At 31.0% G+C, this 25,088-nt stretch overlaps 1 protein-coding gene across 1 annotated transcript in view; it reads right to left on the bottom strand.

The window, feature by feature from the left end:
* The window catches only part of LOC111038637 (frizzled-5), a 53,796-nt gene that overhangs the window by 14,224 nt on the left and 14,484 nt on the right, over positions 1-25,088 (bottom strand). Inside the window, exon 2 of the mRNA XM_022321823.1 lies at positions 12,128-12,174. The gene's annotated coding sequence lies outside the window, so the exon portion shown is untranslated. The remainder of the gene's footprint in view (positions 1-12,127; positions 12,175-25,088) is intronic.

Here is a 25,088-nt window from a genome sequence, read left to right as displayed (position 1 = left end):
ATACTACTACTGTGCGTGCGTGTGAGGCGCGTCGTCGTTGTGTACTTGTGTGTATATAATAGTCGTCGTGTAGTGGTCGGCCGCCGCCGATATATTATTTCACCCGGTTAACGAGGCGATTCGAAATCGTTCGGGAAACGAGTCTGCCGCCGCATGAAAACGGTCAGAACCTCTTGTGCGTGCGTGTGTGTGCGCGCGTGTATATATTATATTACTAGCGTACGCACATTGTTGTTTGGAATGACGTGGTGGACCAGCTGGTTGGGGTGGCCGCGGGGGAGGGGGGTAGACGAGAGGCTGTGCTGTTCGTAGAGCAGGGCGTTTGTGTGCGTGTGTGTGTGTGTGTATGTGTGTGTGTGAGAGCCTCGGGCTCGGTGGGTGGTGGGGTGAAGGTGAGAGGTGAACGGCGCAGATGGTTTTTTTAGAAAATAATAATAATATTATTTATACTTATATATATATATGTATATTTGTGTATGTTTAAACACAATAATACGCGGGCGTCTTTTGCCCGGGTTGGCTCTGTTAATCGTGTATCGATCGGTTGCGGCTCGACGACGACAAGACGACTGTGTTAAATACGCGGGCGTGTTGTGGCCGATGAACGACTCGTTTAATATATCGCGGTGAGCAGTCATTGGAATTTTTGTCGTTTTTTTTTTTACTCCTTTTTTATACATACTGGCACTGTTTTACGCTCCGATTGATGAAATTTAGTAGAAAAAAAAATAATAAACACGCGCTGGCGTAAAAATACCTTAACGACGACGGGTCGCTGCGAACAGTCACTCAATTATACGATATTATTATTTTGTATATCTTATACATTTATATATATGTATATACCGTCCATGGCACCTATCGTATATACAAATCGCCCACGAAAAAACAACACTGCAGCAACATCGCCGGACCGCGTGAGAGACTACAACTCCCGGGCCGGCCGTCGACGGATTTAGTCGCCAGCGTTTTCGCCGCTACTGTACGCCGAGGCTGAAAGCGCACCGATGATGACGCGAGTGTGTGCACTGTTTACTTACCATAACCTATTACCGGGTTACGACTGGCGCACAAGTGTATAATATAAACCCCGGTCTATTATGACGACGCTTGATGTGTGGTGTTGTGTGCGCTTCAAGTGTAAACCGAAGAAAGTCTTATGGATTTCTCTCTTTTGTTTTTATTTACTTTTTCTCATCCTCCCGGACGTTCCATGGGTTTCCATGGATATTACATATATTATAAGAAAATATAACTTATCAAATATTTTGTCCTTTTGATTTTCAAACGTATCTGATGGTAATTGAAATCGTTGTTGTATTGTCCACGACCATTGGGTTAGCATTATGTGCTCTCAGGGCACGTGAGAAAAAAGATTGCCATTTTATGTGTAGGTAGGTATATGTATATACATTAATATATAGTATATATTTTACACGATCCGATAATTTCGCATTTCTATAAATACGAATCAAGAAATCGATGGATAGAGGAAGGTAGGGTAGGTAGGTACTTAAATACTAAATGGAAATAAAATGTTTTATAACGAGATTAAATCTACACAACGCATCCATTCGTTAAGTGTTCGATGGACAATTTTTTTTCGTAGTATGGTAGTTCCTTTGTAACGTTGCATTAAAAATAAATACAATTGGAATCGGACACATTTAATGAATTACCTTGCAGTGGTGGTTTTATTTTGTACTTATATTTTATTTGTTTCCTTTGCTTAAAAAATTGAAATCAAACTGCCACACCTATATATTTCTAGGGTTATCTTGGCTAAGATATGAAACGGCAATAATTTATGACATCGAGAAACTTGACAGATTCATTATAGTTATTTATGCGTACATTATGAAATAGATGAACGGTGTTAATGAGCTCTTAGAATGAGCCAAAAGATAAAGTTCTTTAAGTTTATTCAAACCTGCTAAACTTCTTCGGTATAAATGGTGAATGTATTGTAGATAATTAATAATGAAATTACTGCTGACACCAATTAAATGGGTAGTAGCCAGTAGGTTGTAGGTATAGTACAGTTGTTAGATTTAAAAATTAAAATATAATTTCCCGAATCCTGAGGTTATTCCGATAAGTGTTGTACTGATGTTGTTGTATTATAATCCGGAGGTGCGACGACTTGTAAATTAAAATCGTTGGCTGTTTACTAATGTAATTCTATTGAACAAAACTGCTATTAAGATATTAGTAATATTTTCACGATTTTTTGAATCTTATGTATATAATGATTTTTGAATTAGGTAATAAAATACGAGCAGAAAAAAAACATTTTGAATTGAAATAAATCGAATATTTAATAGGAACGAATACGTTAACCAAACACGAATAAAACATTACTAAAATGTAAATATAATATAATTTACCGTTGTGAAATTTAAAAAAAAATGTAGGCAGGTACACGTGCAATGTGCATAAACACGTAGTCTCTCATACGATATTAAGTATGTTCGTTTTCGTATGCGAGTCTTTTGACGAAATCTTGTTAAAATTAAAACCATTAACAAACAAAATTATCTCAAAACATTAATCATTGTTCGAAGACCGTGTTTTGAATTCATTACTCCCACACAATATTATAATAATTATATAGTGGTATTATATAGTTGTGCTTATATATATATAGTATAGTAGTATACACATAATATTATACATTCTGCTCGTACTCGTGGATAAACAATGACGTGGCGTTTAAACGGTATAGGTATATACGACCATTGTGTTTAATTGATTCCGATAGGAATGTCGTTACTCTCGTAAACTCGTTAGTAAACTGTACTAAACAGTTGTATTAAATGTTCTATAGCATTATAATATTATACTGATTGACGTTGTATTACAGACAGTTTTCAATGATAACATTGATTACTATTATTATGTATTATCATCATTATATTCTGGAGTATAATAGTGATTTTTCGTAACATAATTAATGTATTTCCGACCAGTCTGTATTGCAGGGAATAATAATATTACTCCATGTATAACACACTGTTATACTTCGACGTCGAATATTGGCATCATAATATTATAGTGCATTGTACAATAGAGGTATTAATGTATTATAATTTGAATATTTTAGTTTCTTGTACTTTCATCCCAGCCAGTAACAACATATATACATCAATTTTCCCGGGAGCCATACGTTCTATATTATAGGTAGGTAATAGGTATTATATCTATACGAACCTACTTAACAACTATATAGTTTAACGCTTAACGAAGTAACTGTATAATGTAATAATTTTGTACTTGCGTTTTATTGCATTAACTACTGATCGTTATCACTATATAAATGTGGCGGGTAGTGTTTTGATGGAAAAAAAATATACATCAAATACCCCAGGGGCTTAATTACCGAATAATATTTGACTAGAGATTGTATTATGTGTGAATAAAAACATTGACCAGTTAGTATAATAATAATATTATTTATTAAATTAACCACCATTAATAATTAAGGAAAAAAATTTGAGAACTATTTAGTAATTAATCTGTTATATTTTTCTATTGTTCGAATCGCATAATATTATGTTACGCTGTATGCATTCATCCTCTTCCCTATCGCCATTGTATATTTTACTTAATCAAAGCACGCTTGCTACTGAGGTATACAATTTACAATCCGAACTTTATCTTAGAAATGTATTTGATATATTATTATAATGTTATTGTAGCGATAAACTGATATTGTATTTAATTTTATTCAAATATCTATATTGTGTTCTCAGGGTTAATAGTTTATATCAAATATTCAAGTCCATCCATGATATATTTATTTATATTTGTTGATAATTATCATGTCCTGGCATAGCATTATATTAAGCGTCCCAGTATAGTACACTAGTCGTTTTTCCGTATCAGACTCGTAAGCGCACAAATAATTTACACGATTTATACGAATTGGAATATTATTTCCTCCGAAAAACGCTTTTGAAATAAACTGTGCAGTGACGTGGGTGTTTGAGCATCTGGTTCATAGTTCTATCGCGAGTTATCCCTAGAATAAATGGTGGACCTTGGTAAATAATAATTGATCAACGGAAATCACACAATAGTTAATTGTAACAGGTTGATTATAATAATGTACATAAATAGCAGATGATTTTTAAGATTACTGCAGTGCAACCCGATGGACATTGATTAATTAATTATCTAAATTAATGTCCCTTTGTTCGAGGAGAAGTTTTAGAAAAAAATATTATGCACTTGCTAGGATGAGTGACTATAAAAAAAACACTACTCGGAGTTCTAGACTCGAATCAGTCTCGGACATTAACCTAGTAAACGCAATTAAATAATTTATATTAAAATGTGATAATTATAATATTATTATACTAGTATCTACATTATACATTGACCTCCGTTCGTAAAACCGTACAAATGTTTTAAGCATCTTTGAAATCGACAAAGACATAATATTATCAAACTCGGTTTTTATTGTTTTATTTTCCGTATAAAATGTTTATACCATACGTATTTTATTGCTTCCGAGTAGTCTATAACTAATAATAGGCAGTAGCTATATGCATATTATACTGAAACTCAATTTTTTGTAATTTCGTGGGCTTGACAATAATAGTATACACACATGATATTTTAATTGTTGAACCTATATAGACTGTTGTTGGTATTGTATAATCTATTTTATGAAATTATACGGTACGTACGATAAAAAGGAAATTAATAACACTTAATGAGTACTGGGAAATATAAGCGAGTTAAAAAAAGTTAAAGTAGGTACTCACAGGTGTATACTTTAGAAGTTTCTATTAAATTGATTGTTTATTTTTTTTTTTTCGTATAATATTAGGTACCTGTAACCTGTTGAATCATTTGATATGCTAGTGCTAAGTATTCACAATTTGAATTCAGGTACATTATATGAATTAGTATTTAACATTCATAAAAATGGATGGTCATTACATATTCTTTGAATACATTTTATATTTGTCATATATGTTTTATATGCCCGACTGTGTGAGGGTTGACTATTTAATGAAGTTCGCTAATATTTTCATTAATTTGTAAAAAACATTTATAAATACAAGATATTAAAATTGTTCCTAAACATTTGTACATTTTACACTATATAATATTATTACATAATATCAAATTGATCCTTTAAGTATGTCTGTGTTTCAATAAACCGTAAAATTTACTATCAATATCTGTGTATTGCAAATAAATTAATACTGTTTAAATTAATTTCTATATCTTATAGATATATGACATATCATTTTAATTAATATTTGTGGAGGTATGTTAAATAAGCTATAATTAAATGAAAAATAACATTCACACATACAAATTATTAAAATGCATTGGAATTATAAATTATGCACTATGATAATGCTTTCTTTTATTGTTATTGTTTTATAATTGTACATTTTCGTTAATCTAATAGATGGTGAAATAAAGTTAATAATATAAAATTGACAAAAAAAAATATTTACAATTTTTATATTTTTCTCATTAAATATTATTTAAAGATTTATTGCACCTTGTTTTTTTTTGTTCTTGGTTTTTAAGTGAACGTTTTCAGCCAAAAAACTTTAGTGCGACTTTGTCTTCATTACTGACCCAAAAGTACGGTCGTGAGTAAAGTAGTTTTAGTTTCTTTTCTGTTAGGTACTGACGTTTTTTTAGACCCAACAATGACAATAATAAACGGCTTACTGGTGGTAGAACAATAGTTCTCTTTCAGGTCAGACTACTTGAAACTGAAAAAAGTATATATTAAGTTAACTACCTATAAATCTTTGTTTGTGTTTTATTGCTTTTTAAAAACTAACATCCATTTCAGACCAGAGTATTAATGTGTAATGTTAATAACTTTATGAACGACAAAAACAAAAGCTCAAATAATTAAAATTTATTTTCCAAGTTATAGCTTGTGTAATTTTTTTTATGTGCCTATTACAAACGCATTTGAATGAATAACTACGGCAGTGATAAGAAAATGATTAATCACTCATTATAAAAATTTAGTTAAAAATCTGCCATACTTTTCTTGTCTACACTTAGTTAACTTTTAATAATTATAAGTTTAACTGATTAATCATCTGTCCTATCTTAATTATTTTTTAAAAACTATTTTCTGCTCATTTATACAATTAAAAACAAAAGTTGATTTCACTTCAACAATCATCACTCAGCTGTATTGAATACACCAAACATTTTTACCTAATATACATTTTATACTTTTATCATACTCGTAAATACTTTATCGAGTTCAATCCCTCGTTTAGAGAAATAAAAAAAGTTTTGACTGTTTTTAGTGGTTTTTTTGAATAGGTAATAAACGTTGTATTGATATTTACTGCAGTTGCTGCCAAAGCGCAAACTGAAATGATAAAACATAATATGGACAATTTTATTTTTTCCACTGAATCGGCGAAATATAATATTGTCTTCGGTCGTGTTTTTATGTCAACGGGATTTTATATACAGAGTGACTCTACTTTTTTTTTTCAATAATGCAATAATTCAAAATCTGATTTTTTGAATTTTTAAAAATACTTTAAGACCATATTTTCAAATTCTGGATATTATTTGTACTACTGAAAGAGTGTTCCTGTGGAAATACAAAATTATGTTTTTAAAAGAGAGCCCTCCTATCTTTTCTACCGTTAATTATTTAGGGGATCATTTTTCTGGAAATGCTTACGCATAGGTATTAGGGAACAAAATTCGAACTCGTTGTTTTTGAGTTATTTAACTTTGTAAGCTGAGGGTAATTAGTTCCATAATATTGGCTTATAAGATTCCAATGGTGATTAGAAAATGTTAGAAGTTTATCAATCTACCAACATTGAAAATTTGTAAAAATGAAGGAAGTATATTAAATGCTAGATCAAATATTACATCTAATTAAAATTTTTGTGAAACCAATTTTTGAGGACTATAATCCTTAATACAAACATTTTAATAACTCAGAATTACAGTAAAAAAAGAGCAGGACATTCCTTCGGTAGTACAAAAACGTTCGAGAATTTAAAATAACAATCTATAAGTGTATTTAAAAATTCTAAAAATCAGAATTTGAATAAATGCCTTATTAGAGAAAGAAAAATGAGAGTGAGCAGACTGGGTGAATCACCCTGTATATAAATGAATATTTAGGTCGAGCATTGTCCGGAGTTTCGGTTTTAAAGTTATTTTTTCAGTCTGTCTAAAAATTTAACATGCAAACCTTATCTCTCCCTCTCTTACTCCGTCTCCATATATATATACAAACAATATATATTATTGTTAAACATATTTTTTAACCACATTACACTTAAATCACAATGCAAACTACACGCGTCTATTGGATATGATATACATGCCGATAAATCATTATTTCGAAATTGTCATATAAGTATACAACGAAAAATCTTACAGTTAAATCAATATTATATGTGCTAGTTTAAATATTAGTATATATTTGGGAACCATTTTATCCAATGTTTGTACTACGGCAATTATTATGCATCTATACACTTTTCAACTAGTAACAAGACCATTCAACAATGAAATTTCATTTTTCGTTGTATGAATGTTAAATAACAATTTAAAACGATGACTTATTCTCACGTGTATTACCATATACACAACAATTAAACGAGTATATTATTATTATTATTATTATTATTATTATACTCGTTTTATACTGTATACACACCAGGTATGTATATTGTATATGCAGTCTACACACTAATAAATCAGTAAGATATTATAATGTATAAAATATAAACATACGATGAAACGAAAAAACAAATAATAATTATGTAAAATATATAGCCGGTGGCCGGTTGGACCAGCCTTACGAAAAACTCAACTAATTGAACTCGATAACTATCGTATCTCGAGACTAGCGTGGTTAAAAACGGCTAATTAAGTTTGATAAATACACCATGGTATGTCGGTAATCGGTATCCTGCAGTAATGTAATTTATTCTATTAACATAATTATACACGCGCACGGACACGATCCATGGGAGGATGAGTGTGAGTGAGACGAAAATTTATCCAAAATAATATAAATATTGTGTGTTTTAGTTATTCGACAAATAATTCGATAGGTTATAGGTAATGAATATTATATTTGACAAAAAAATTTTTTTTTTTCAGGCTATGTAGTTTTTTGTGTTGATGCGATGTAGTTACGTACTTTCAATAATATAGGTATTCAGTAGCATAGCTGGGGAGGCTTTGGGTGCTTAAACCCCCCTATTCCCCTTGAAATTTTTCTAAATTAATTATTTACATTACTCATATACTAAAACTGTAAAAACGATGGTGATCAATGACATACTAATGGCTAATCTAATTTTTGTTCAAACAATTACACAAACTAAGTAGGTACAATTTTTTACCTTAGAGTGTTGCCAGTTACCATTATTCTCAGCAATACCCAAAACAACAATTGTTATTGATTTCAAATGTAATTATTAATGTTTTAAATTTGAGAAAAGCTAACTACACACAATCTTCATTGAGTATGAACTTACATTATACCTACATAATTTATATATTTATACATGAACGGGCATTGAATAAATATAAACGACATAATTACAAATATCAATTTTTATTTTATCTATTCCTAACAATTAATAATAAGTAATAATATATTTTGTAATTTTGTAGTCAAGTTTATAAGTTTCAAATAGACATTATCGTTTTCTTTATGCACCACGTGACTGGTGGTAATGTTTTGGAGTTTGACACAGATCATAGACTCATATATTATTATAGCTATTAATAATTAAATTATAGCTCCCTTTTGTGCACTAAAAACTGATGGTTATTATTGTTCTAGACAATGTTATTCAGTAATACAATTATTTATTAATTATAAGGGCCGTATAAATGTATAATTCATAATGGATATATAATATGCATTTTAATATTGAAGTAAAGGTCGTTATGGTTCCAATACAATTTAATTATAATTTAAATAATGAAATTAGTTGTAATAGCTTTTTGTTGCATAATTATTATTATTGTTTTTGTTTTCTTACTGATTTTGAAAAATTCATTAAATATTTATATTATTTTTCTTATCCTAAAGTTGGATATAGGTATATCGTATAAAGGTACACTGGACTGTTGGACTGTTAAAAAAAAATATATTATAGTAATTATAATGAAAACATGAAAAGTTAAATTGTGTATAATTAATTTATGGTACTTGTACAGAAATAAGTACAATATAGGCGTGTCGAAGTGTGTGTGTTCACTTAATCTAACTTTATAAACTATACCTATTATGCATAATTTTAAAAGTAAAGTATAATATGTATACGGTTTTGATTTCTCTATTTTGCCCAACAAGCGTTTTAATTTATTTTATATAAAAACACATAGGTATATAATATATATATAATATAATATTTCAAAGAAATATATATTTCATACGTCTATAACGTTATTGAATGTACACTCTTAGCATATTTGGAGATTAAAATGCAAAAATGACTTTGGAGTACTTCACCGTGAAATTGTTAAATATTTATATTCACGGTGTTGAAATTTAAAAGCAAAGTAGGCTACATTTTCTGTATTTCTTGACTTGTGTTAAAGGGTCTTAGTGCACATCAAGCAATTACTAGGTAAATGCATAAATTGAGCTATAGTTTTAAGTTTAATCAGTCAATGCATTTAAATAAATAATACTTATACATAAGTATATAAAATATATTCATCATTTATAACATTGAAAAAAGAGCTAAAAACTTAAATCGGATCACAACAATTTTAAGTTCAAAAGCCGGTATCTACCTACTATCAATGAAGGTATATATAGGTGTGATAACAAATCATTTAAAAATTTAAAACAATTATTAACTATTACAAATCATCGAGTCTGGTGTATAACCGAGTTTCACCCATTATATGTATATAATATTGTATGGGTATGAAAAAGAACGAGTGCGTACCTACCCATATAAGCGGACGACGATGTCAACAAGACCTTAAGATTTTCCCTGGATGAAATCCGGCCTAGACGTGAACCCGCACTGTCGTAACTGGTATAGTCATTCCCGTATATATTATTTATACTCGCCTGCAGTATATTATATTTTAATACCACCACCTTCTTGGGTATATATTTAAGTATATTTAGGCATATATATATTATAAAATACATACCGCGAGCTAATTGATTCTAACGCCGCAGCGCATACCAAATTTGCCGAGTCCTCGCCAGCTAACCCCCTCCACACACACACACACACACACACACACACACACACACACACACACACAAACTATATCACAGCGATTCCATCCCTCATATCCCGCCGCCAAGTGGCTCCTCCGTTTTGACAGCGATTATTATGAACTGCACCCAGAAGGCATATCGTATAATGTATAATATCCAACTACACCCCCTGCCCGGGTTTTCCGACCCTCGACGCTGTGAGCTCCCTCATGTCGTTCTCATATAATACTATCGCAGGCATAGTATCGTGACTCGTGACGCCGAAATATCATATTCAAATGCTGTTTATGCACGCTCGTATTCTTGCCAACCACAATATTTCACGCTCGCGATCCTCGTCCTGCAACAGTGCTGTTTGCCACGAATCCAGCCGCCGCCGATATTACAATATAATTATATAAGAACACGCGCTTTTTGTCATTTATATATTACTATCGTTATTGCTATTCCGGTGACCCTGCTGCACCCCTACCCTCTCCAGCCAGTAAAATCGTACTGGTACACTCTGCGCACCACCTATATATAGGCCTCGAACCTCCCCCGCTGGACTTGCAGAGCGTCGCAGTGAATTACAATTGTGACATATGATTTAGATATAATTTTATAATAATCCAATTAGGTGAACCTTATACATATTATATTATATGACACGATACAATAATATTATAATAGCTTGGACGCGATAACACGACGCGCTTATAATACAAAGAGGACAGGTTATTTTGAAATTGATTATTATAATAATATTGTAATACAATGGCGAAATACAAATGAAACGTATTGTGAATTCGACTGACGGCAATTTTTTGTTTCGAAACAAACATATGTTTTTGTTTTTACCATATTCTTGCGTATCTCAAAACCAATGCGAAATTATGGCTTTATTGGGGCACAGAAGGCAGTGCGTATTATATAATACAATATATTTTATAGGTATTATATTAGTATATTACATTTATTATATCGTCATATTACTGTACACGAGTTTCGTTCGATGGCGGCCCTGGTCAACATCAAAAACGGTTCGCCGAGAGAAAACAAATAACACAATAGACGGAGTATGTAAAATATAAACAACTATTAATGTGACTGCCATTGGCTATTTGGTTACTACTTATTAGTGTATTATTATATAGACTACATCAAGTTTTGAGGTTAATTTTAATAATATTATATGCACACACTTATTATTTTGTATGCGGGAGTCAGTTATAGTCAAGGCGGCATCCGGTTGAGGTTTTATTTTCACTTCGCGATTTTAAAATATATTATGAACATGAAAATGAGGTTTCTTCCTCGTAAAAAATTTTTGCTGCCGCACCTGAAACTCAATTCGGGATCTTAAACAAACGTACCGGATTCTCTTGAATTCCATAAAATACGATTTTATGCATAAAAAATCGCATCTTATATTTTAATTTTTAATTTATTTCGTGCAATATACTGTTACAATATCTATAGTTATATAGTTATGCACTAATGTATAAACTATAAATCGTATTCGTAATTAATATAATCAGTTTGCTGTGAAAATGCAATATATTATTATAGAGAATCTACAGCAAATACGACGAGATCTTTCTTAACAGGCAATCCGGTTTGAGAATTTTAATTAACCAGCCTTTGACAGTCCGGAGGAGTGTCCGCTTAACTCAACGTAATGGTGTACTTATATATTTATCATAGCCCTACGCCGCTATTACACATATTATATACATAGGAGATATTATATGATGCAAATATATATATTCATATTTCATCATTAAGTCATTGAGCTCTTTTGACTGTTTATTTGCCTTATTATAGTTACTATTGTTAAATATAATCTTGATCATAGAGCAAAGTCAAATTAATCAAAGTTTAAAATAATAACTTTTACACGGGTATACTCACAGGTCGGTCGTAATCTAGATGTTGTGAAATTTGTTCGTAAAGTAAACCTGAAAAATAAAATAAAATTTACAGAAAGTGTATTTTATGACAATAATATACCTAGTGTATTACATTTTTTTTGTTTTAATCTCAATTATATTTTTACGCGGATATTTCTAAAGACACGATTTTTTTGTTTGAAATCACCTTTTTAAAACATTGAAAAGTATTATTAATGTTGTCTTTTGTTGATAATGCTGAACGCGTATATTAAATATTAATACAATATACATTTTATAGCCATATGGCATATAGGTTAGGTCTCTCTCGAGTCTTGATTGAATGGCGTAAGTCATAATGCATTACTTATACAATAGTATATTATTTTTGTACGATTCATTTTCTACACAATCGTTTTTTTCACCCATTCTTTCTAACCACTGTATTATACTATTATGATTATTGTTTAGGTCTATAATATATTTTATTTGTATTTTTTTATACATGATAATAGTTACATTGATCTAAACGTTGTAATTTGTAAGTAATATGTCTGTGGTGGAGCATTAGTCAAATGTAAAATTGTACACGCTAATATTTTATTTTATACCTCATAAAAAATACTTATACTTTATAACCGGATATGAAGTACTAAATACTATAATCAATAATAATATTATGATGGTAGATTTAAACATGTATATGAATAAAATTATATTATTTGAAACATTAATAATAACGAATAATAAAAATGTTCTTTAAAATCTTTTAAAATCTGATACAATGTGTACATACATATATATATATATATATATACTATACTATACTATACATATGTAATATGTATATGACATTCTATTTATAATTTTCAAAGTTGAAAACATTTACTGAATTTCTTGGTTCAATGAAAGCTCAGATTTACCATGTATATTTAAAAAATACTCGATGTCAACTAGAATATTTTGTATGAAATAAAATGAGACTTTCAAATGGTATACAACGTGAAATCCAATTGTATACTTACGGCGAAAACATAATATAATATATTATTCATGCTTGAAGTCCATGTAGCATACATACATTATACATAGGTACTACATAATATAATAAGAAAAAAAACGTTTGCGTTCAATAAAGAAATATCAAAGTGTGTCTTTGTTTTTGAATTATAGAGTATTAACCAAGATAATATTTTATTATATACAATATACCATATAGCAGTGATCATACAATAAAAAAAAAAATTATATATGTATTGAAATCTTTATTTGTCAAGTAGGTATGCATGTGATTACAGCTTTAAATTGTTATTCAACCCCATTTTTATTTCATAAGCTTCCTATCTGCATAATTTTCCTATATGAAATAATAACTTCAGAACTGTTTATACCTTTTTCATTGTCTGTTAATTTTTTTAATGCAAAATTCCTAAAACTTACTTTGTTCACTGTAATTTTATAAATATTATAGGGGTTAATGTATGAGCTAATCAGTAATGCACTGTGCATATATAAGGATTTTCGTATATAAAACATACATAACAATGTATTGTAATCCAAACTGTCATTATAAATAAGTCATTTTTGATGATACCTACGAATAAAGTTAATATTATAATAATGCGGTGAAAATACAAAATGAATTACGCGTACCTTCTAAATAAAACATTTCAGAAATGTATATTTTACTATACTTATGCATAACCTAGCTACTTATTTTATTATTCACATATTTGAGTAATAAATATTTATGCAATCAAAATTCCACAGTAAAAAACTCATATTTTTTCCATCAAGTACAATTTACATAATATTTTCTGCTATCTTTATTTTTCTAATTTTGAATTACAGTAAACAATTTTTACTGTATAGAACATGTACCTACAACCATATCGTGTGATACCTATCATAAAATTACAATTTCATGTACAAAATAAAAAAAAAGACTGAACTAAAAACATACATATTTTGTTTAAAATTATGAATAACGTTAAATTATGTTGTATTTTGTTCATGACATTGTATACAAAAGTAATTTGAAGTAAAGCATTAAAATTGACATTATCTTATTTATCTATTTTTATCAATGTATTTTTTTATTATTAAAAAAAAAGTAATTAATGAAAAGAGAAATTATATCTCAAACTTTTAATGTTAATTAATTTTAATCTCATTTGTTATTTTAACGTTTTCTATTACATTTTCTAGAAAATAATATTATTCACACGTTTTTGTATAGGTAGTATACACAGAAATTCAAAATTATTGAATTTTTTGGGGTTATGAGAAGAGCGAGAGTAGGTTAGTGTGATTTGAGACATCGTAGTGCGTACGTGTGTATAGGTTCAAGTGATGGAACATTTTTTGTCGAAGTACATTCTTCGTTATGTAAATTTATATAATATTATGATATGGATAAAGATGAGTTTAGATGAAGGTTTTTCGACAAATTTTCATCAGAAATTGTATGGTTTATGGTAATATATTAAATATAATATAATAAAATATATTTTGAACGAAATGTGCAACCTGTAATTTTTATATTATATGAATAATATCTTTACTGAGTAGTGAGTACAATTGCTGACAGGCCCTCATATCAAATTTTCGTTCCCTATTCTAAATGTTTTTGAAGGCCCCATATACAAAACTTCCAATAAATGACAACCCATTACAAGCCATGAGGGTGTCTCATACACGATTTCTATGTATATAGGTACCTAATTAACGGTTTAAATAATAAAATGAATCAACACGGGTTTAAAATAATCGGATTTACCACCTATTTAATATGTATGTATATTTTTGTTCTATATAAAAAAAGACAATTTAAATTCTGGGTAATAATAAAACAATAAGTAATTTTGATAACTTTTAGTTTGCTTAAGACGAAAATTAACACTGAACTTACGGATTGTAATGAGATCGTATCGGGTCGCATAATTTATTCAAATCGGCCTGCAGTTTATTAGGTACGCATAACTCTTCGTTAAATTTAAATTTAAAGGATTTGAATATAAATTACGTTGTTTTTCATGCACTAAGAGAATAAATATATACAGCATATATATTTAGTGATAATCCCGCTTTTAAGCCCAAAATGAATATGTATGTATATATTATATTATTATACTATGCACCTACCTTGAACAACAGATCGATCGGTGAACTGTCATTGAGGATTATCATATTAACAGATAAAAGAACGTATGGACGAACTAGTTAGTGTGTGCACATATAATACAAATGTATATGCATATTGCATATGCGCGTATATGTGGTCGCGTGGAATTTTATCTCCATCTAAAGCGCGTACCTTTTTTCGGGTTAGGCCCTCTAAAAAGGGATAATGGGATTTTGCGTCATTCCAGATAACGCGCTTGTGAGATATTACATTTTTTTTTTCGACGCTATTCATATAGTTTATACTCTTCAGGTCCCTCTAAATGTTTCAGATCTCTTCCCAGCGATTAGAATTAAGCGTATTTGTACGACCGGGTTTATTATCTGACGTGTTTTAATCAATCTTCGTGGACTGAGATGTCTCTGAAGTCCCTCGTATAAATCGGATTAACCCGACCAAAAAGGACAAGAAAAAAGTCTTCTTTTTCTGTCCTGACGCGATATCATTGTTATAATATAATACGAGATGAAATTGCTTCGAGCGAAATGATCGAATAATATTCGGACGCCGTAAATACCTGTATTGATCAAAAATAATAAGTCCTTCTCATGACCGCCCATTTCCTGTTATATTTAGACTTTTGAATACTATACATTTTTTGCAAGGGTATGTTGATAATTCATTATAGATATTAATCATTTTATTATTATAATAGGTAAGCTTATCGAGTTATAATTTATTGTTAAAAGATCAGTTATGTCTTTAAGTTTTCAAAACTACGATTCATAATACATACTAAATAACATATAAATATACATGTACACTGTACAGTTTAGCCTGCCTTCTATTAGCTAACATAATCTATATAAAAATTAAAAAATCAATTTGAAAAAAAAAAAAAACATAACATGACACGTTCACAATAAAATAAATATGTTGTGGAATGTTCCATCCCAATATCGTTATAGTCAAAGTGACAGCATAATCTCGCGACGAGAAACGAACGAAATATATTATAATACGCAATATAGGTAGTACGTCTACACGAAACACGTATTAATACTATTTTATCCTGATGCTTGTATACAAAGAACTCATAATAGCGTATTTTCAAACGGTCCAACCAGACAGCAGCTGATGTTTGATAAGTGCTTTTGACACAACAGTTGCCAGCGGTGTGGCTGTAGCCCATAGACGCGGTGAGGTCAAAACGTTTCATGTGATTTCGTTCGTACAAAACGGTAGAAGACAGTGCACGACGAATGTAGAATAATAATAATAATAATAATAATAATAATAATAATATGACGATGATGATGATGAATCGTCGTCGTCGTCAATGGCGGTGGTCCAGACTGAAGATTGCCGAGACGAAAATCGTATAGGTACCAACTATCGCAAGGATATACACGTGTTTGACATTGATAATAATATTATATGGCTGTGAATAATAATGAGTATGATAACCGTGCCGATCGATCATAAACCCGAATTTATCGATTTATGTGTACCTAATATATATTTAATAATAATGACATAAATGTGAGTCGGAGAGTTGTCGTTTCGGGGATTGTCCACTGATGGATGGATTGTACCCGCGGCAGCATCGCATCAATCAATCCCTTCCGTTGTGTCACCCGGCCGAAAAGTGAAGAGGACTCCGAGGGAGATGTGAAGGGCCGGAGGAAGTGATCAATAAATGTGCACGCTAAACCACTGATGTGTGTGTGTGTGTGTGTGTGGAGAAAAGGATACACGAGCACGCACGTACGCGAATATATATATCCTAACCTCTACATAGAGGGAGAGACAAGCAGTGTTTTGTCGTCGACCATGTACGAGTACCGCATATTATTATTATTTGTGCTAGGTGCACCTACCTATAATACCACGTGGAATGATTTTGATTTTAAATTTCATGAAAATTGGTTTTTATTATAATACAACAATAACATAATATATTATAATATAGAACCATATACGCTATGTAATCATCCCAAAATAGTATCCGTTTGAAAGCCGTGACAGCCAGAGACTACCAGTCGTGCCTATATAGTATGCATAACCACGGTAACGAGCTGGAGGTGGTGATGTCTGCGTCTTGGATAAAAACTCGGCTAAAAAATACGTCAAAACCGTGAAAGTCAAACACTTGCCCCCGACGATCTGTACTCAAAGCACCAACACTCTGTAGGTCGTACTGGCTGTTATAATCTAGTATCATATTATTATCATTTATCATCATATATTTTATATTATAATACTCGTATAAATATGATCAATTTATTACAATACGTATTGTTTAATATATAGTAGGCAGCCCTATCGCAGATTTCACGTTATTCAATTCATCGCCTGCAGCTAATAATTCGAATTAAACTCCGTGGCGCCTTGTACAGCAGACTACCCTATTACACGCCATTATACTATAGGTGGGTATATATTACTATTTGTGACAAGTTGAACAAGTTTTCAAAAGTCGTTAATACTATTGATCTCAAATGCGTTTCTAATGTTTCTACATTAAACGCGTGCATTTAAATATTATTGTTTTGTTATGAGAGAACGGTATATTTTTCTATTGATACTACGAAACTAATAATTGTTACTATATAAATATATAAAGATGTATAAACTGTGTATGGATTTGAAATAAAATATTCTCCGACTTGTGCACAAGTGAAATAAAAACAGCCAAGGGATGTTGTTCACTATAAAGTATATGAAAAAATTAATACTTCACTTCTATCGATTCGAATACAATCGAACATAATGTTTTTTAATAATCAGATCAGTGGCAGTTGATCCTTAAGAGATTATTTTAAAATGTATTACACTGCTCAAAGTCAATAACTATAATCTATACTGTACAATTTTCTTTTTATTGTGGACAAATATTGCGTTAAGACGTTCATGTTTGTTGTTATGTCAGTATAGAGAAGCTATTGGTTATTAACTTAGACGAAAGCACTATCTTAAATTACATTTTTCCATGTGAAATAGGAATACAGGGGCATTTTCATTATATGTATTATATGTATATGATAATGAAATCGAGACAGAACATCTCTCGAAGTATAGTATAAACGCAAAAATAAAATAAAATACATCACAAATTGCGTTCGTATAAAATACCTATAGGGTCATCTACACCTTAAGACAATAATAATAATAATAATAATAATTGTATGTACAATATTATAATTTATTAATTATTATACACAATGTTATGTGTATTTGTGTGATTGAAAACGCGTTAAACGTTATTCGGAATTAACTAGATGCTATTTTTTATTTATTTTTTTGACGCCACTAAATGTCATCTATTCACACGTCCTTATAACCTAACGCGTACACATCGTGCAGAATGTGACCCGACAAGTTTGATGTTTAGCCAAGGAATCGTGACTGATTGTTGCCGCAGGAATTCGCCTCCTCGCGCGTTTCGTTTATAAAATGCGTCGGGTCACTGCTGTCATATTTATGGTCTACATGTATAAAATATTGTATGATATACGCATGGCATGCCTTTGTGTAGTGTGTAGAAAGAGTTATCGCAAGTATAATTGTAATATAATATACGTACATATATGGCGTAAAATTATGAACGGTCTGCAGAGCCAAGGGATAAGTGCGCACTATCGATATTGTCACAGGAGTGGATGTCGCAGGAGACGGCCGACCGACGCGATAATAATTTATGTCCGGTTAATATTTTCGGACACGGTCGACGATAAACAATGAACCGCACGTAAGCAAATTGAAAAAAAAACCGAATTGGAAATACTCAATAAATGCAGAGTGATTTATATGTATAAGTTATTACAAAAATGTTATGTGTAGTATGAGTGTACAGTGTACGAGAATATAGGATGCACCGAGGTCGTTGTCGTGATAATTATATACAAATAATGCACACGGTAATGGAAGAAAAGTAAAACACAATAATTACATAACGAACCGCATAACGATTTTATGGTTAACACCATGTTTATGTGTCATTGTATGTAAATAATAATATTATATTCCATAGGTACAGACAAATATTAATATTCGCGGTTTAATGGTCGTAAACTCGGAACATATTAGGTATAGTAAGTCGTGTCTCATTGACAACTTTCCGGGATCATATTACACGTCAATGTCTTAGTTATACTCTTATTTACTTTTTGTTCGATTCGATGTCAAGTTGTAGTGCTCTTGTCTGGTGTACTTATACGCACCTAACGGAACGGTATCATTTTTCAATACAGTTGACTCGAAAAATAATATTTTGTAATTAGATCCGAATTATAGACGTATAATTGCTTTTTTCTGTGTTGTTATCTGAATAAACAATATTGGTGATCGGATAAAATATTTTGTAACATAAGACTGTGAGAAACGATATGCCATGTCTATTTTAATTTAACTATGATTTTTAAGTGATTCTTTTTAGGGTTGAAAATACCTATTTCCTTATATGGTCAATGAAGCTTTAATTATGTCTTAAATTATAAAAGAAACAAATGTTTAAAATTTTAAATAACGACTCCAGATATCTATATTAAAGAGTAATATGTTAGATTGGATTTATTTTTTAAATTGATATCGGAAAAAAAGTTCGTCTTATGAAAATCATAATGAAATCCATGGGAAGTTGATATATACGAGATCAATTGCTGCTATGTTTAGAATAATATCCAGTAGATTCGTTTTGAGTTTTTAAATTGGATTTAAGCTGGCTCTCAAAATACACTATATCACTCAAATACTTTTCATTTGAAAACGAAACAACTCTGTGCGACTAGATTTCAAAGCCAAATAGATATTGCCGGGTGAAAAATATCAGACTTAATAATATAAACGTATATTTTATTTGTTGATGGATTATTTTGTTTTTTTTTATTTATTATTTTAAATGTTTTCTATTTTCCATATTAATATTTGTTCTTTAGGTACATCTTCAATAGATACAATTTTATATAACACAGTAACAGAAAATCAAATATTATAGTTTTCAATAAAATAACCTACATATTATTTAGTGTTTATATTTTCGCATTTATAAACGTGGATTACCTTACGACCTATATAAGTAGGTAGGTACTTTCATTATAAATATCACGTACCTATCTTTGGATTTTAGTTTGCATTCTTAAGTTTAGAATACTCACTGCGTACTAGTTGCGTCCCAAATAAAAAAGGCATAAAATGGTGTAATACTAATTGTGTCCCAGGTTTTTCTTGAGCACGCCCCGACCACCTTTACACTTTACTTTACCTTTACCACCTTCACCGGTTACAATTTTCACAAACTTATGTTTACGACGAAGCGTTAGTTTAAACAATCTTACAACAATTCATGCAATTGAATACATAACAGTATTTAAAACAAGCAATGATAGACAGAGTTCAATTAAAACAAATTAGGTAACAGATTCGAATTCATAAAATAGTTACCAATGCCATAGTTTATTTTTATTCATAACAATTACAAAATTACAAAACGCATGCCTAATAATAATATGACACTAAAAATAATATATTTCACCTATGCCTGTAGCAAGTAGCAATAATTATTGCGATGAACATTCCTAAGTCTGTGTAAAAATGGGACGGGAAATATTGATTCAATTTTATAATTTACGGGACGCAACTCGTATGCACTCAATGCTAAGATTTTGAACTGTATATTTGGTCATTGAATTTCATACGAATAGGTAACAAATAAATGTTGAAATAATATTGCTACCCACAATACTGCAGTATCAGTATATAACGGAAATTAATATTTCAAAAGGAACTTAATATGCGCTTAGTTTCTTATTTTAGTTAAAGATTTTTACATAATATATCTACTGCAATTTAATAGTGTAATTATTTTCCACGCAGTGATTCTCACGCCGCCGAGTACAATATTATAATAGAACATACGTGACATATATTATGTGTAATTTTCTTCTAGACCTCAAAACAATGTAAATATTATATACTGTAGTCGACGACGCTGTAGTATACATTTTTAATATAGTAAAGTAGACGATAGTGTCTCGGTAATTTTTTTTAGTTTACATATTTTTAAATTATATCGTTTAGTGGTCTAAATCATCGCTTAAGCCTTCGCGTGACATATAATAATAATATAGATTATAGGTGTAAGTCAAAATCGCATTTTATTATAATATACACTGTCGGTGCTACTCAACTTTTTGCATGCTTAGAATATATTATTAATACTTATATAATAGGTTGTAATATATATTATTCTATACAGTGAGCTTTCTGCTTTCATGTATAAAAAAATAGTATTTTTTTCTCTTCTTTATAAAACGTTTTGGTTAGGTTAGGTCAAAATGTGATAACAGAATATTGCGTACAATCGTCAAGTGGTTTTATTTTTTTGTGACACCTGAAAATTGTCCAAAGACCCCCGGTTTAAGAACCACTACCCCTAACAATAATAATTGTATGTAACGGTGGAATTCTATCGGAATTACAATTTTACCCTTTTTACAGTATACATTAAAATACACGACGATAAAACGTTTTATTATACCGTTTTTGCGGTGTCGGCCAAGCCCGTTACGTAGTACGGGTGCAATATAATAACATAATAATATTCGCGTGCCGGTCGACGGGATAATAATAAGACGCGCATAAATAATTGGTCCGTTTATCGTGGGTACCTACAATATTATACCCACACATAAAGTACACGATATTATATCTATACACACTCACTTAGTTACTTGTCTACCTGTCTGGGGCCGCCTAGGATCACCGACTACACAATATCTGATCCGAGTTCACGACTCTTAATTTTTAAATCACAACATTTTCCTGCCTGCGTTTTTCAGTACAGTAATAGGTATTGTTTAATTTTTTTCCAGCTCGTGCGCCTAACTGTATGTCTGCACAGGTATATAGTACATAATTGTATGCTGTACATGCATACGACTCGCATACGAACCGCCGTCGACGACAGCAATAACAATATTACTGCAGCAGTAGTGCACTGATACTATATAATGGTACTTTTCGATGTTTAATTATTAAAAATGTCTAGCAGTCCGTTTAATGTGTTGAACAGACGATTCGCCGACGTCGCCACCACCATAAACAATCGAATATCCCACACGTCCGAAGACTCGACGCGTGCAAGACGTGTTGTAGGTAAAATATTAATAATTAGAATAATAATATTGTAGGTCTTAACGTGTGAAATATAGTATATTATGTTGTGTAATGTGACCTACGTATGACGTGATAGGGCTTGCGGGTGGGAATCAATTTGTACTGTTGGTTGGCGCAGTGCGAGAATTCCAATATCTTTGGTAAAAGAAGAATTTATTATTGCAATAATAATGAGGAAAACAACAGATCGTACATGTAGGTGGCTAAATATTAAAAGCGGCCCGTCAATTTATCTTACGATACCTATTTTACGTGATATTTATCATACGGTGCTGATGGATATTCGATAACCACTTGTTTACGTTCGGGTAAAAACAAAATATCTCTGCACACCAGCGACCCACGCCGCATTCGTAAATCTAGGTGCCTACCTACCCAAATAATAATATTATAATATTACGGTCGTCGAGTCTTCGAGGCAGCAATCTCTCGTGAGCAGTGTGTGTGTGTGTGTGTGTGTGTGTGTGTGTGTGTGTGTCGTACATTCTGGTTTTTTTTCTTCGGGTGGGCGTGTACCCGAGGCTTTATTTACTCAAGTAACTGAAATATAATGATTCGACGGGTACCTATGTAATATATAATATAAAATGTATATAATATTATGTATATACACGAGTACGTGTACGCTAGTGTTGAAGGCGATCGTGGCGGAGGTGCAGGTTTCTCCTCCTTAGCCCGGTTATATAGATATGTGCATTGCTGGTGGCATTTTTAATTTACATCCAAAGAGGTTTTTTTTTGAGATCGTGTGTGCGCGTAAACGGTCGTTATAATAATATTATATACCGCCACCATTAAAATATAAAAAAAAATAATGATAATAATAATAAAAAGGTAAAAACAAACATAACATAAACTCTCATCGCACTATTATATGTATAAATAGTGTTGTGCTACACGATCGCGGTGCTGGTGTGTAACGGTTGGGGCAGGGGTTGGCGGGTTTGAGGTGTAAGTCCAACCGAACGGTTTCATCTATATACAATCCTTTGTGTATAATGTAGGAACACTCGTGTTATAAATGTAACGAATATAATAGTATTTGGTAGTTATGTCGCCGTAGACGTACAGCTGACATATGCGATCCGGTTCGGTCATTATAAGGCACCCTTATCCGCATAATATACCAAAAGTGTTTAAGTATATGCTTACATCAATAATAATAATAATGACAATAATAATATCACGCTTATGAAAGGACTTGTGCTTATCGTTCTGGCCCGAGTACATTTATAATATTATACATGTACAGCGGTTGCGGTTGTACGGGGATGCGCCGCCCTCGTCGATTAAAATAATTAACAGACATACTGGCGGGAAAACCATCAGCTAGGTCGAGTCGTATAGATCGATTGATGTATGATTTATTGTAAAGCCATCCCAACCAATGCTGGCCAAATGATTAAACGCAGTGTGCCAGTGGATGGACTAAAATATGTCATAATATATTAATTTTTAACTTAAAATGCATGTATTTCGTCTGGATGCACGATAAAATGTTTTGTAAGGTTTTCTTATATACATAATATATACAAATACCTAAACATATACATAACATATATGATTATATCTGATTGACAAAAACATATTTATGATTCATAGATTTTATTCGAAGAGGCAAAATATCGAGTAGCGTGCAGCTATTCTTATTGAAATCGTCATATTGTGATAATATAGGTGAATAATAATTGCAATAATATTATACGCCGTTGATCGTCATCACGCAACAGTATTTTAGAAGTATGAATATATGGTATATTCTCAGATATTTTCTGGACCATATTCGAAATCCAATTTTCAAACGAAATAAAAACCAATTTTATATCCACTTAGGTATTATACATATATGTGTAAGCCACGGAATACGTCGTTTTATTCCAATTATCTCCGCAACTTGACGGATTGTTTTTGATAACTGGTTAGTGGTTACTTTAGAGCTTGTTTGTATGAATATCAGAGGAGAACAAACGCCGATGCACGTCTCGATCCAATTTCGGACGGACCCTGCAGTACTCGAGAACTAAAAAGTTTCACATTATCGGATGAGCACAAAAGCTGGGATATACAATAATATATCGACTTTATTTTTTACTGAATTTAAAATGATTAGAGATTTTGTACTTATCCTACGAAATTGAATTTTAATACGATAGTATCTATAGTTTTATTTTAAGACACAGCAATAGTGGTACATATGTGAGTGGTTCTCGATATATTATTGAACAAATATATATACTAATATCAATTTTTAGTAAGACCAAGTATTGTTTAAGTATCGACATCACTTATTGAAGTTTAAGAATTAGTAGAATTTCACAAATTACACACTTGTTGAATTAACAGCTTTAAGCCGTTTCGTAATAATACTGTTGTAATTGAAAGTACACGATCTTCGCCATTAAGATTATATTTAATATTTGTTATTCATTACGAGCGGGTTTAATGTACCTAAAAAACTTAAACTTTGAATAGATACATTAATACTTATATTGTATCTTCGTATATTTTTCAAGTAGGTGGATTTGTTTGTTTCAACTGTGTTGTTTAATTCGTGTTCACTGAAAGCCGAGTGGGGTTAATTCGAACGAAACACACAGTTTATCAGGGAACCTAAATTGATCGTACTCTTGAAAGTTAAAATTGTTGTTGTTATATAGTTTAGAATCCCGAAGTTTATATCTAT

The sequence above is a fragment of the Myzus persicae genome, unplaced genomic scaffold (genome assembly GCF_001856785.1).
Source record: "Myzus persicae strain clone G006 unplaced genomic scaffold, MPER_G0061.0, whole genome shotgun sequence".
NCBI lineage: Eukaryota > Metazoa > Arthropoda > Insecta > Hemiptera > Aphididae > Myzus > Myzus persicae.
The sequence above is the reverse complement of the archived record's forward strand: the minus strand, read 5'-3'. Positions and strand labels throughout refer to the sequence as shown.